At 32.2% G+C, this 12,676-nt stretch overlaps 1 pseudogene; it reads right to left on the bottom strand.

Moving 5' to 3' along the window:
* Nucleotides 1-6,279: 6,279 nt before the first annotated feature.
* LOC143589401 (G-type lectin S-receptor-like serine/threonine-protein kinase At4g03230) lies at nucleotides 6,280-11,053 on the bottom strand (annotated as a pseudogene).
* Between the last annotated feature and the right edge of the window lie 1,623 nt (nucleotides 11,054-12,676).

The raw sequence follows: 12,676 nt of genomic DNA, 5'->3' as shown, positions 1-12,676 counted from the left end.
ATGAAACACCCTTTATGAAAGACCCATTCAACTTACCCTATATATACACACCCATCCTCTTCATTTGTGCTTGCTCATTTCTTTATTTCTCTCTCAAATTCTTGAATTCTAAGGTTGTTCTTCATAAGTTAATCTTTCATTTTAACTAACTTCTCAATACTTAAAGCTTGATGTTACAACATATATATAATATACACTCCTTGCTTACCTTCGGTCTTTCATTTCTCTGGTCTCGGACGGTTGAAATGTCGGACTAGTAAGGCAAGGTTACATGGAGGACTTTGTAGTCCTTGTTTATATATTTAACAAATCTAACCATATAACTTGTTATACTTGCTTAACTTCTACATATTTTAGTTTATTTTTCATATTTGTCAAGTTCCATGGTATTGGGTATGTGGTGACTAGCCTCGGTTTCATCCCGAGTTGAGAACCGAACCAAAAACCGAACTTTTGTTTAAAAGCATTATTGTTAACTTTTTGAATGTAAAACTTGAGTATTATTATTTATAAGTTATTTTACAAGTTCCATGGTAATTGGGTATGTGGTAACCATCCTCGGTCTTATTCCGAGTCAAGGACCGAACCAAAGACCGAACTTTTGTTTAAAAGCTTTATTGTTAACTTTCTGAATGTAAAACTTGAGTATTATTATTTATAATTATTTTACAAGTTCCATGGTAATTGGGTATGTGGTAACCATCCTCAGTCTTATTTTGAGTCAAGGACCGAACCAAAAACCAAACTAAACCGAGTTCACTCGCTTAAGACACACAAGTGTGTTTTTAGCCACCAAAACTCATATTTTTCTTCAAGATTATATTTTAAATCAATTTTAGTTAATTTCTAAACATACCTGGGATGTCGGTAACCAACTTGATCTTATAACAAGTTCGAACCGATAAGGTCGTATACTCGCTTAACGAACGTTAAGGTTCTTCACAATAGAACTACATACTTGGTTAAGTCTATTTTGATTTTATTGAGTTATCTCATAACATTTATTATTTTGGGAAGTTAACTGTGAGCTTGGTCAATTATCAAGTCTCGAACCGACAAACCCGAACACTCGTTTAAACCTCGTTTTGGTATTCTTATAACCAAAGGTTTTGCAATATCGCATTTTAACCCACATTATTACTTAACATAGGTTGAGTAAAAAAAGAAAAAAAACTAATGAATAGAATACCGAGACCCGGTTTCGAGTAAACTTATTTTACAAAACTCGTTTCTTTAATTTCTCAAATATTTACATTTTAAATCCTAAACTTTATTTATTTACTTTATTTGTCATGTATTTTATTTTAAACTCTTCCAAGACTACCTACTAACACAAGACCCGTTTAATATAGGTCTTGCTCGTTAAACCGATCTCTCCAGTTATTCACGACACTATCTTTCAAGTTACTTGTTAATGTGAGTACCTTTTCATCCCCCGTTTTCCATCTTTCGTTTTGGGGGTGACATTGCATACTTATTCAAATTCAAATGATTTATAATTGAGTCTTAAACCACAACACGTATTGTATATGTTTACTTAAATAAATGCTCGATTTGGTGTTATATGCTTTACATGATTATGTGCAAATTCTTGAATGCTAAGGCGGGTAGCTTCTTGAATGCTAAGGCGGGTAGCCTCATCAAAGTATGATCATACGTTAATTCCGAGTATGTATGGTATCCCTATATAGAAAGGTGTCGTCAATGTATTCTTATTGACGATTTCATTATTGTCGTCAATGTATTCTTATTGACGGTTTTATTATCTAAATTGTTGCTATTATTTATTGTTTTCATATACTAGTTGTGGATTTCATACTATATACTTATTGTCCAAAACTATGAAAATTGCTCATCAACCTTTGTGTTGACAAACTCTATTTTATGCAATGTTACAGGTTTGATGTTAGCTTGATTGGATTACTTGAAGAAACTTATTATCTTGGCTTTAGGATATTAGAAAATAAAAGAACAAGTTATTTGTTTATCTATCTATTTGGCATTTTGTATGAACAATTGTTGTGTTATTTATGATGATATGAATTTAAATGAGTTGTTTAAATATTGTAACTTTATAGTGTCATTGTGCAATGAGCAATCATGTCGCGCCTCGACGTTTCCGCCTTCATTGGTCAGGGTGTGACAAGGAAACTACAACAAATTAGGACGTAGGGATTTTTGATTTAAAATGAGTTTAACTAAAATGAATTAAAGTTTATATATATCATTTAAGATACATACATACATACATATATATATATATAATTGAAGAATTATTTATAAATGCATAATTATAACTTATTAATATAAGTTTAAATAACAAGATTAAAAACAATTTATGATTGAACGTTTTGTTTTTTTTAGTAGCATAAAAAATTAATTTACTAATTAATTAATTTAAAGGTTTTTACTTGAAATATTTTAAAGAAATTACACATATTAGTTTATGTTGAACAAACATAAAAATAATTAATTTACTCAATTAATTATTTAGAGAGATGAAGTATGTTAGTTTTATTATAAGAAATATTAAAATTTTTTTTTTATAAATCATCATTTAAAAGAAAGTTTATTAGTTTATGATGATCAATGGATCATAATATTTAGCTAAATATTTATATTTGTTTTTGCAAAATAAATTGGTTTGATCCAAGATTTAGAAAAATCAAAAGTGTTTATCTTGGATATGCATGATCATAATGATTCTTAAAACCAAAATATAGGATTTTTATGATAAAAGTATCATGATCATGAAGAACAACTTATGAACAACTATGAACATTCTAAGGTAAAATAAAAAAAAAAGCTATAAAATGCATGAAATCATAAAACTTACTTGTTATTTGTGCTCTCAAGCTTAAGAAAATAATGTATTGAGGTGTGAAAATGATGGAGGATTAGTCCTCTTTTTATAGTGAAATTGTTGAGTTGTTATGTTTATAGAATTTATGAAATTTAATCATGTTTAATATAATTTAAAACAAAAATTAAAATGGTTTAAAAGGTTTTTAAAGTAACTCTTTCAATAAATTTATTTAATTAAAACATTCATTGGTTTATTAAAAAAATTAACATATGAAAAGATAGTAATAATAATAATACAAGAATAATTCTAGTGATTTGCATGAGAAAAATTCATGAATAAATTATCTTGATTATGAATGTTTTAAATGAGCATGCAATACTATAAGGGTGGTGAAAAATATAATTGCATAGAAATGATCACATAAAATTCATGAAACGGAAATTGAGATTAAGTAATAACATTATAAAAAAATAAAAACAAAACCGAAAATTTAAAACGGGTCGGGTTTGAAAATTAACGAGTGTTACACCAATTTTGGCAAGTACGAATCATCAACCCGCAAAGAGACCCGTTTAACAGCCTAATGTTAAAAATCAGCCATTTGTTGTCGATACATAAAAATCAAACAAAGAGTGACAGACTACATGAATAAACGCTATAAAGAAAAACAGCATCGCCATGCTCGGAGGCCGCCAAGAACAGGCCGATCTCTACGGTAACATCGCCATGACGGGAGACCGCGGGGAACAACTGCATCTCCAACGACAACGGTAATTGGTGTATTTCAATTTTTATTATCATTGTTAGAGGTAATAAAAGAAGAAGAAGCTTGTGGAAGTGATAAAAGAAGACAAGTGGAAAGTTTAAAGACACGTGTCTCAAAACAAGGAAGTGAAATATGATACAGGCTTTAAAGCATAAGCTTGCAAAATGGTACAACACTTAAAGCGTGGTGCACAACTTAGAAAACCAACCTCCTCTGGGTTTTGTAAGTATATAAATTACCTGTGTTTATAGTCAAGATTTTTGTAATTCAAAACACGCATGATTGATTCATTATCCGGTGACTATAGGAGATTAGAACTTCCCCTGTATACATACAAAGGGGTTGGTTTGGGTATTTTATGCCCGGTAGGTCAAATGGATGAATTGAAAATTGAAAATAAAAAAATATAATTTTTATGAAACTAAAAACAGAATAAAAGATTTTAATGGGTGGTTTGACCTACCTACCGAATTTAAATTTTTGACACGAACCAGAAGTTAACCATTTAACCTGTTACACAACCTGTCTCCTTGTCCTTTGTTTTAAAAGGTATGAGGCTCTTAAGGTCCTTGAAGATGAGGTGTGAGGATCGAAAGGGCTAGTATGACACACGAAGCGTGCTATTGTTCATAAACTCTTGGAGTTTGTTACGTGCATATTTGTTTTCCAATTTTAGTCACAATAAACAAAAAGTAAGAGACTTTTGCTTGGAGTTAAGTTTATTGATAATCGACAAAAAAAAAGACTTTATGGTATTGGTTACTGTTTCTTATTAATTTACCTAGCTTGAGGTGGTTAACAACATGAAACCTCTGGATCAGTAATGAAACTTGAACATTTAAAATGTAGGGCCAAAATAAATCTCAATATGTCCGATAATTAATATTCTCTTCTTTAGGATGGAATCTATGTGGTCGGTAAGGCAAACAAAATAAAATAATGTGTAATTTGTATTGGAAATAAAATGAACAATTGCATTATAATCTAGTTAAAATATAACTTCAATGGGCAAATGGCATAACATAAAAAAAACCAATGTATATATAAATGAAGGAATAGTCACGTGCAAGCCCACATGACTATGGTCAAAATCATATAAAAAGTCAAACACTCAACATAATTATAATATTATTATATTTTTCTAATTTTCTTCATCTTCTTCCTTTTTCTTTAAACCAAAGTTTAAAAAAAATGGATCTTCATCTTTATGCTTTCACTCTCCTCACCTCACTTGGTGCTCATGCTACACATTCAGATAACATAAAATAGCTTCCCCCCTTCAATGGACCATTAAGTAGCTATATCTAGTATGCTACGGATCCAGATAAGATCCGCCCTTGTCTGGGTCTATGTTAAGTGGCTTAAGTAAGCAACAATCCCATTGTCAAGATACCTTTCTCTGCTTTTTAAGTATACAAGTGATGAAATCAGAACTCTAGTTATCTCTAGCTAGAAACTGATGAAATCAATCTGTTATCTTTATCAACTTAACTGCAATCCTTAAGGGGAAGTAGTATTATCTTATTGTTTTTCAAAACTCTTTTCCTTTGCTTTTTATTGTTTTTTAATTTACTTTGTTTAGCTAATGCTTTTCAATCAATTATTTCTTTCAGACTAGATATATAGTGCAATACAACTCACCCGAGCTCCAATGGGGTAAATAGAGTCAAGTTGTTTGCAAAGATAGTGCAATACCATTTTTCGACATGGTAAATAGAGTCTAGCTGTTTGTAAAGAGAGCAGGTTCTAGATTGTTATTCAATAACTTTGGCGGGCAAATAGAACGCTTTTATATATGTAGAAATCGGGGTATGTTATTTGGAAGCTCTCCAATATACTATTAAGAATCCGTTTTCTTTTGAAATCGGGTGTTACATATGGGCAGACATATCACATGCTTTGTACTAGTGAGGGAATTTCTTTACAATTATAAAATGTTAAGGAAAATTTTAAACTACCATATGCTATTTGTCTCTAATCCTCGAGTTCAGCATTGCAAACCAGACTTTGATGGGAACTTTAATCTTCATGCTTAATAAACTTAATAAAAATGAGTTCATAAATATTGAGCTTATATTTTACGAGAAACTACTCAACAAAAAGCTTATCACCAAAAACCATTATTAACGATCACATTAACATATCTCCGAGAATCCCTTAAAATTCCGGGGCTCGGGACGAGCATAAAAACGAGTCTTTGAAATCACGTTTAGATGAATTTAATAAAAATTATCCTCGATTATTATGTGATAAATAATTTGACAATTTTTTCAATTGGGTTGCATATTGAAAGCCCAACATGGACCAAAGCATAATAATAATAATAATAATAATAATGAGTTACTAATAATAATAATAATAATAATAATAATAATAATAATAATAATAATAATGAGTTGAGCTCATATAAAACATAAAGATAAGTTTTTTCTACAAAAATAAAAACACCATCAGGGAAAATTGGAGATCTTTGATTCCAAATAGTATCACTCTTTCCATTGCACCAAGGAATCACTTTTTATACATATTTTTTAAAACAAAATTATATATAAAACATATATAATTTTTAATTATGGGCTTCTTGGAAGAATGGTCATGAGTTCATCGCCCTCCTCGACCCCCTTTGGGCCGTCTCTAGGTCACAAAAGAATATTGTTATCAAATAGCAAGAATTATCAGATAAATCGTTGTTGAAATAGATGCAAAGTTAGCGCCCAGCTACCTCTGTAATAGTCAACATGTTTATAGATGATATAGCACGGTCTCTTCTTGGAATGAATGCTGGTTCTTTTGGATTTGGAAGGGTGGCCATGTCACCTCCAAGCATATTAATCACATTTGTCATGGTAGGACGATCATCAGGGTTTCCTTGTACACACAAAAGTCCGACACTTATACACTTCAATACCTCACTTGAATCGCATGATTTCGTTAGTATTTGATCTAGCAATTCAAATGGTCTATCTTCTATCCATAAGCGCCAGGCCTAAGATATGAACTTTTAGACATATAACCAAAGATAAACAATGTGGTAACACCTATAAATTAGTTCTTAGATAACTTACATGCCCCAAAAGACTTATATGGTTTTGGAATTGAGCTCCGGTATTCCTATTCCCGTTTATGATCTCAAGCAACACTACCCCGAAGCTAAAAACATCAGATTTAATAGAGAACAAACCATCAAGTGCGTACTCAGGAGACATATAACCACTAAGAAACACAAAAAAAAATGTTAAGAAAACTCATGATGTTTCTGTAGTCAAGTTTGGTTCTTGTTTAAGAAAAGGGAGTACTAACATACAAGGTTCCGATAACTCTGCTGGTGATATCTTCGATATCTTTTCCTTTAACTAACTTGGCTAAACCAAAATCTGAAATTTTTGGATTCATGTCCTCGTCTAGCAAAATGTTGCTTGCCTTCAAATCCCTGTGGATAATCCTCAATCGAGAATCATGATGAAGATAATTAAGTCCTCTAGCAATTCCCATAATGATATTGAATCTCATCTCCCAGTTCAATGATGTGCTAAGTGTTTGATCTTGCAAAATACAATTAGCATTATAAATTTTGCTACAAACATAAGCATATGAATCCTACAGATACTTACCAAAAATGAATTTGTCTAAGCTACTATTTGGCATGTATTCATAAAGTAGCATTTTTTCTTCTCCCTTGATGCAATATCCCAGTAGTCTAACCAGATTTCTATGTTGAAGTTTAGCAATCAGTGTAACCTCATTTTTGAACTCTTGTAAGCCTTGTCCAGATAGGCTGGACAGCCTCTTCACTGCAATTTCTTCGCCTCCAGGAAGCTTACCCTGATCAAGTGTTTATTGTGCTTTACTTACTAGCTATTTTAAACAAACAAAAAAAAAGATAATTTAAAAGTTTTCATTGTTACCTTGTAGACAGGCCCAAAACCACCTTGTCCAAGCCGATTTTCTTCTGAGAAGTCGTTAGTAGCTTCTATTATGGCTTCCAACTTAAAATATGGCACCTCGTGGCTTTCTCTTTCATCTTCTTTAGGGTGACCGAGATTAAGTAACTCATTGATTTGTGTCCGTGTATTACCAGACATGAATTCTTTATTATTTTGGTTATTGTCTGTGCGTCAAAAGACATTGTTGTAGAGAGAACTATAAATGGCAAACTTAAATGAATGAAAATGTTTATTAGTATTAAAATAAAGACTTACTTGTTCTCTTCATCAATCGCTTATAAGTAATATAGCCAACGCCACAAAATAGCAAAAGTCCTAAAGCTGACCCAACAAAAGAAAGTGCAAGGACTAGATTCTTAGATAATGATTTTCTTTCAGTCTTCGGTTTCTCTGATGGTGTATTGATGTTAGGTTCTGTTGATTTTAATTCAAAGAAGATGTTAGCCTTGTCACTAGCTGTTCAATTGGTAAATAGCAATGCAAGTCTTACAAGACAGTTCAAAATAATACAGGTTGTTAAGATCTTTCTGTTGAGACTTCATCTGTTTAATTAAGTCTAGTATCGTTGTTATTTAGTTATAAACTTATATGCTATATAAGTAGTATTATGTGGTCATTAAAGGCAACTCGTTCTAGTTCATTTGTTACAAGCCAATTCACCAGTGGGTTCTAGGTTCAACAATATTTGAACGCATGCCATTAACTTCTATGTTCTGTTGATGGCGTGATTAAGGCTGATTTGGTTTGCTTCAATGGATCTTTTCACCGTTTTTGATTTTTCAAAGGATTACTCCTTGCTATTCAACAATATGAAGAGTACATTAATTGTGGATTCCGAAGTTGAAATGCTAGAAAATATACCTTTTAAAGATTCTGAAACACGGAAGGAAATATTATGTGTACCATGTCCTTTAAGATTATTTGGTTCCGTATCCCAGAACCAGCAACCTTGTGTATTCACACGACTCGAATCCCATATTCCTCCGTTTTGAGTACAATAAGCATAAGCCACGCAATAGTGTTCTTTGAGGCACTCTTTTATGCATTCTGATTCATTATTTGCTTTAAAGAAGGGCAGAGCTGTATCATCCATGCTAACCATAGTTACGTTTATGAAGGAGTCTTTAGTACTCCTGTCAAATATTTTAGAAGTTCTCTTGCATCCACAGGCTGGATTATCAGGCGAAAGTGGTTCAAATCCAGGCAGACAACTACACTGCAATGAGTTATTATTTCCGGTACACATCCCAAATGGCCCGCACACCTTATAAACACTACAAGCATCTTTTGGTTCCTCCCATTCCAAAATCCATTGGCTTTCTATTTTAGACCTTTCAAAATATTGTAACTTCCCTAAATGACCCATTACTAACCTTGAATTAGGTTCAACCAGTGAAATAGTGTTGTGAGATACTGTACCATTCCGTGACCTGTTGTTTACTTTTCGTGTGGTGGCGTTTGACAGCAAGTCGAATGCATTAGAGGAAATTTGGTTGTCATCAAAGCTGTCTGTTGACATCTTCCCACTTTTCCAAAGATACATTGTTGACCCCTTCATAATAGAATACCTTGTTAAACTTGGATTAGTTGGCTGAAACTCGAAGTTTCCAGATCCTGGGTCGCTAGCAGTTTTCCATGATGCCAACTTCATTTTGGTGCCCATTATCATCCCAGGAAGAAATGTATCAGTTGGACTTCCAAAGCTTTGCCACAATATCCTTCGCGATGTTACGCTTATTAATACAGCATTTCCGGTATCCATTAACTTCAGCGCCGTTAGAGGAGCTCCTTCTGCCAGAACCAAAAATTCATCAGTTTTCCATAAAAAACGATGGCGAAATCTCACAAACTACGCCAACTTCAGTTTCATAAACTATTATTCGTATGTTAAAGAAAATATCAACCCGTAACATTAATCTGGGAAGACATAGGCCTTATCAAGTAAGTGTATAATTGTGATAACAATGATAATAGTATCAGAGTAATGGTTTAGAACAAAGAAACAAAGTTAAGGGTGCAAAATGGAATTCTTTTTTGTTATTTTTATAGTTACATATTTATATTGCACCCTATCACGTCTACAAATTCTTGACAGGAATTGATTATCAAACAACCAAGATCGATAATATGAACACGAGTTAGAATTTCTGTAAATTGAATTGACAGAAAGAGGGCTCGTTACCTTTGTTCGATACAGACATTGTATATATAGATGGCACAAACATAAAACTATTCTAATATGGCATGGCTGACCCTTGTACTTTGTTTACATCACAGAACTAAATAAAACATAAAATACATCCGAAAAACCTGAAACCTGAAACCTGAAGAACTAACCCGAAGAACACCCCTATATATGGTACTAGACGGGTGCCCTCGCGATGCATCGAGTATTAATTTAAACATAGACACTGGTAATTACATAACAAGTATGTGTGCTCATGGTTCGGTTTAAAACATTAAGATGTATTAAACCAAATCATAACCAGACTGTTAGTAATGGTTCAGTTTCAATTCTCAATCATTCAGTTTTGGTTTTGATGACAAAAAAATGTTACTAACAGTTGGGCTCACAGACTTAACATAAAAACCGTTAAAACCAACCGTGAATATGCATACGTAACATATCAATTTTTTTAGTTGAAAAATTATATCAATACCATACTCAAATTAAAGAGAATAAAAGCTTGTGTTTATGGTGCAATTTTTTTGCAAAAATATTAACGTTAAGTCCGTTTAAGAATCGTGAGGGAAAGTTAGTTTAAAATTAAAATTAAAAATAATATATGGTTAAAGATGAGGGGTAAACATGTAAATAGAATTTATTTTTTAAAAAGTTGGCTAAAGTTAAAAATGAAAAATTGGTAACATTTTTTGAAGAATTAAAAGTTTACGTGTGAATTGTATTTAAAAAAAAAAGTTTACCATCTTTATACACGTGCCATGCATTAAATTGTATAAAACTCTTAAAATTAAGTTTCTTAATTTGTCACTGTCTCATGCATTATATACAACATAGATGTAGATAAGGTTGTATTTACATGGTATATTTTATTAACTTCTTCCTACACTTCCTAGAAAACTATGATTTCTTGTTTAAACCCTTATCTATCTGTCTGAGTGTCTATCTATCTATCTAACATAAAATTTCAGAAGATAAGTTAGTTGGGCATTGTTACCAGTGGCTGTCGAGAAGTAAACAGTTGCATCTTTGTTTAGCACCTTAAAGTTGCCATCTTATGCAACGGTAAGAAGTCCGGTGGAATCGAGCACTGGTTTATCACGGTTAGCAACCCACACAACTGTCTTTGGATCCATTGTGTACCATATTCCCACATATCTTCTTACTTCTGATGCATTCTCATGTGAAAAGAAGCCCATTTGAAACTTAATTCCCTCAGATTCTAAATAACCGACACCATCACCGATGATATCCCCCCTTGTGATAGTGTCTTTAGCTGAACAAGAGTAGCAATAACAACAAACCATAATGGTACACAAAGTGATGATATGCCTGTTGAGGGTTGATGAAATCATGTTAGTTTACACTATATGTTTGAACTGTTTGGCAAAAGATGGGGTGATGATAAGTGGGCATGGAGTGAAAGTCAGTCCTAGTATTTGTCGTCACCGTTCATAAATTTAGTGGCTGTCTTTAAGTTGTCTTTTTTCCTTGTTTCTTTCTTTTGTTTTTGTTTTTTTCTTTTTGAATTGTAATATTCTATAAAGCAAAAGCCAAAGCCGAATGCCCCCTTTAATAACCCAGAAGGGAACCAAACACCAAAAGAAAATTACATCAAACGAAAGTTAACCCAACTAGACCAACTTAACGACTTACATTTCGATCTTTCCTTGAGCCAAAGAAAACCCAAAGATTTTGTATTGTTTATAATACCTCCGACGTCTACCTTTTAACTAGTCTTTGTTTGTCGAAATTGCTTTTTAATTAAAGAAAGGCTTGATATATAGCAGCCAACCGAATAATGTAATTCTTATTATAAAAACTTAAACAAGATAGATGTAACGAAAACAGGTGGTTTTCTATCAAGATAAAAAGATAAAAGAGACTGTGTGTATTGAAAATATTATTAAAAATGTGATTTTTCATCAAGTTTGATAATGAAGAAGTACCAATTTAAACCGGAGTTAGAATCAATATCCCTAAGGGGTGAGGATGCTCTTAAAACCTTGAGGGTATACTTGGTATAACATAATGGAATAGACGTGGGAATGAAATAGACATGGGAATAGAATAAATCATTACCATTCATTGTCGTGTTTGGTTACTATGTAGGAATTGAATTATCAACCTTTAATTATTATTATTATTATTTTATTATTACTACTACTACTACTATTAGTAATAGTAATAATAATAAATATTAATATAAGTATTAATAATATGAATATTCATATTAACTCATTTTTAAGACCTGCAACGAATAAAACATGTAAAAATGTTGAACTACGTCTGCGTGTTGTGAAACTTTGAGTCACCAAATAATAATACTAATATGGATAATACAATAATAAGTCTAATATAATAATTGTTATATTATAATATATAAAAATAATGATAATATAATAAAATTAATAATAATAATATAAAATTGATAATGTAATAATAGTTATAATATAATAATAAATCATAATATATTATTATTATTGATTCCATTCCTTGAAGAATGAAAAAAAAAACATATATACCTTAAAGAGTGAAAATCTTATATTTGGAAGGAATTTCATTCATTTGGAATTAACCATTTCATTCCGTCGCTCATTCATTTATACCAAATGAATCTTTTGAAATACTCTGAACCTACAAAACTAAAAATATCGTTGGTCTCGTCACGGGTGGGGGGGAGGGGTGCTTTTTCTATGACCATCATTCGGCGTGAGAATAAGCATCGACGACAGAGATCAAAATGTTTGAGTGAGTTTGAAGGAGATAAATCAGGTCATTTACATATGTGATGGCTTATGTGGTTGGTCCAAGGGGTGATCACTTAAATAATCTTCTCGCCCACGGGTGAGCAGAGATAGTAGTGGGCGATTTAGCGGGCCCCACCCTGCAGTGGGATTGTTTCCCCATGCGCGACATTCTTTGTACATGGTTGTGGTCCCTGTGGATATTATGTGCATTCGTGACGCTCGATGCGC

This window comes from Bidens hawaiensis, unplaced genomic scaffold, assembly GCF_021521415.1.
Source record: "Bidens hawaiensis isolate Kalapana, Puna unplaced genomic scaffold, B.hawaiensis_p1.1 tig00037557_1, whole genome shotgun sequence".
NCBI lineage: Eukaryota > Viridiplantae > Streptophyta > Magnoliopsida > Asterales > Asteraceae > Bidens > Bidens hawaiensis.
The sequence above is the reverse complement of the archived record's forward strand: the minus strand, read 5'-3'. Positions and strand labels throughout refer to the sequence as shown.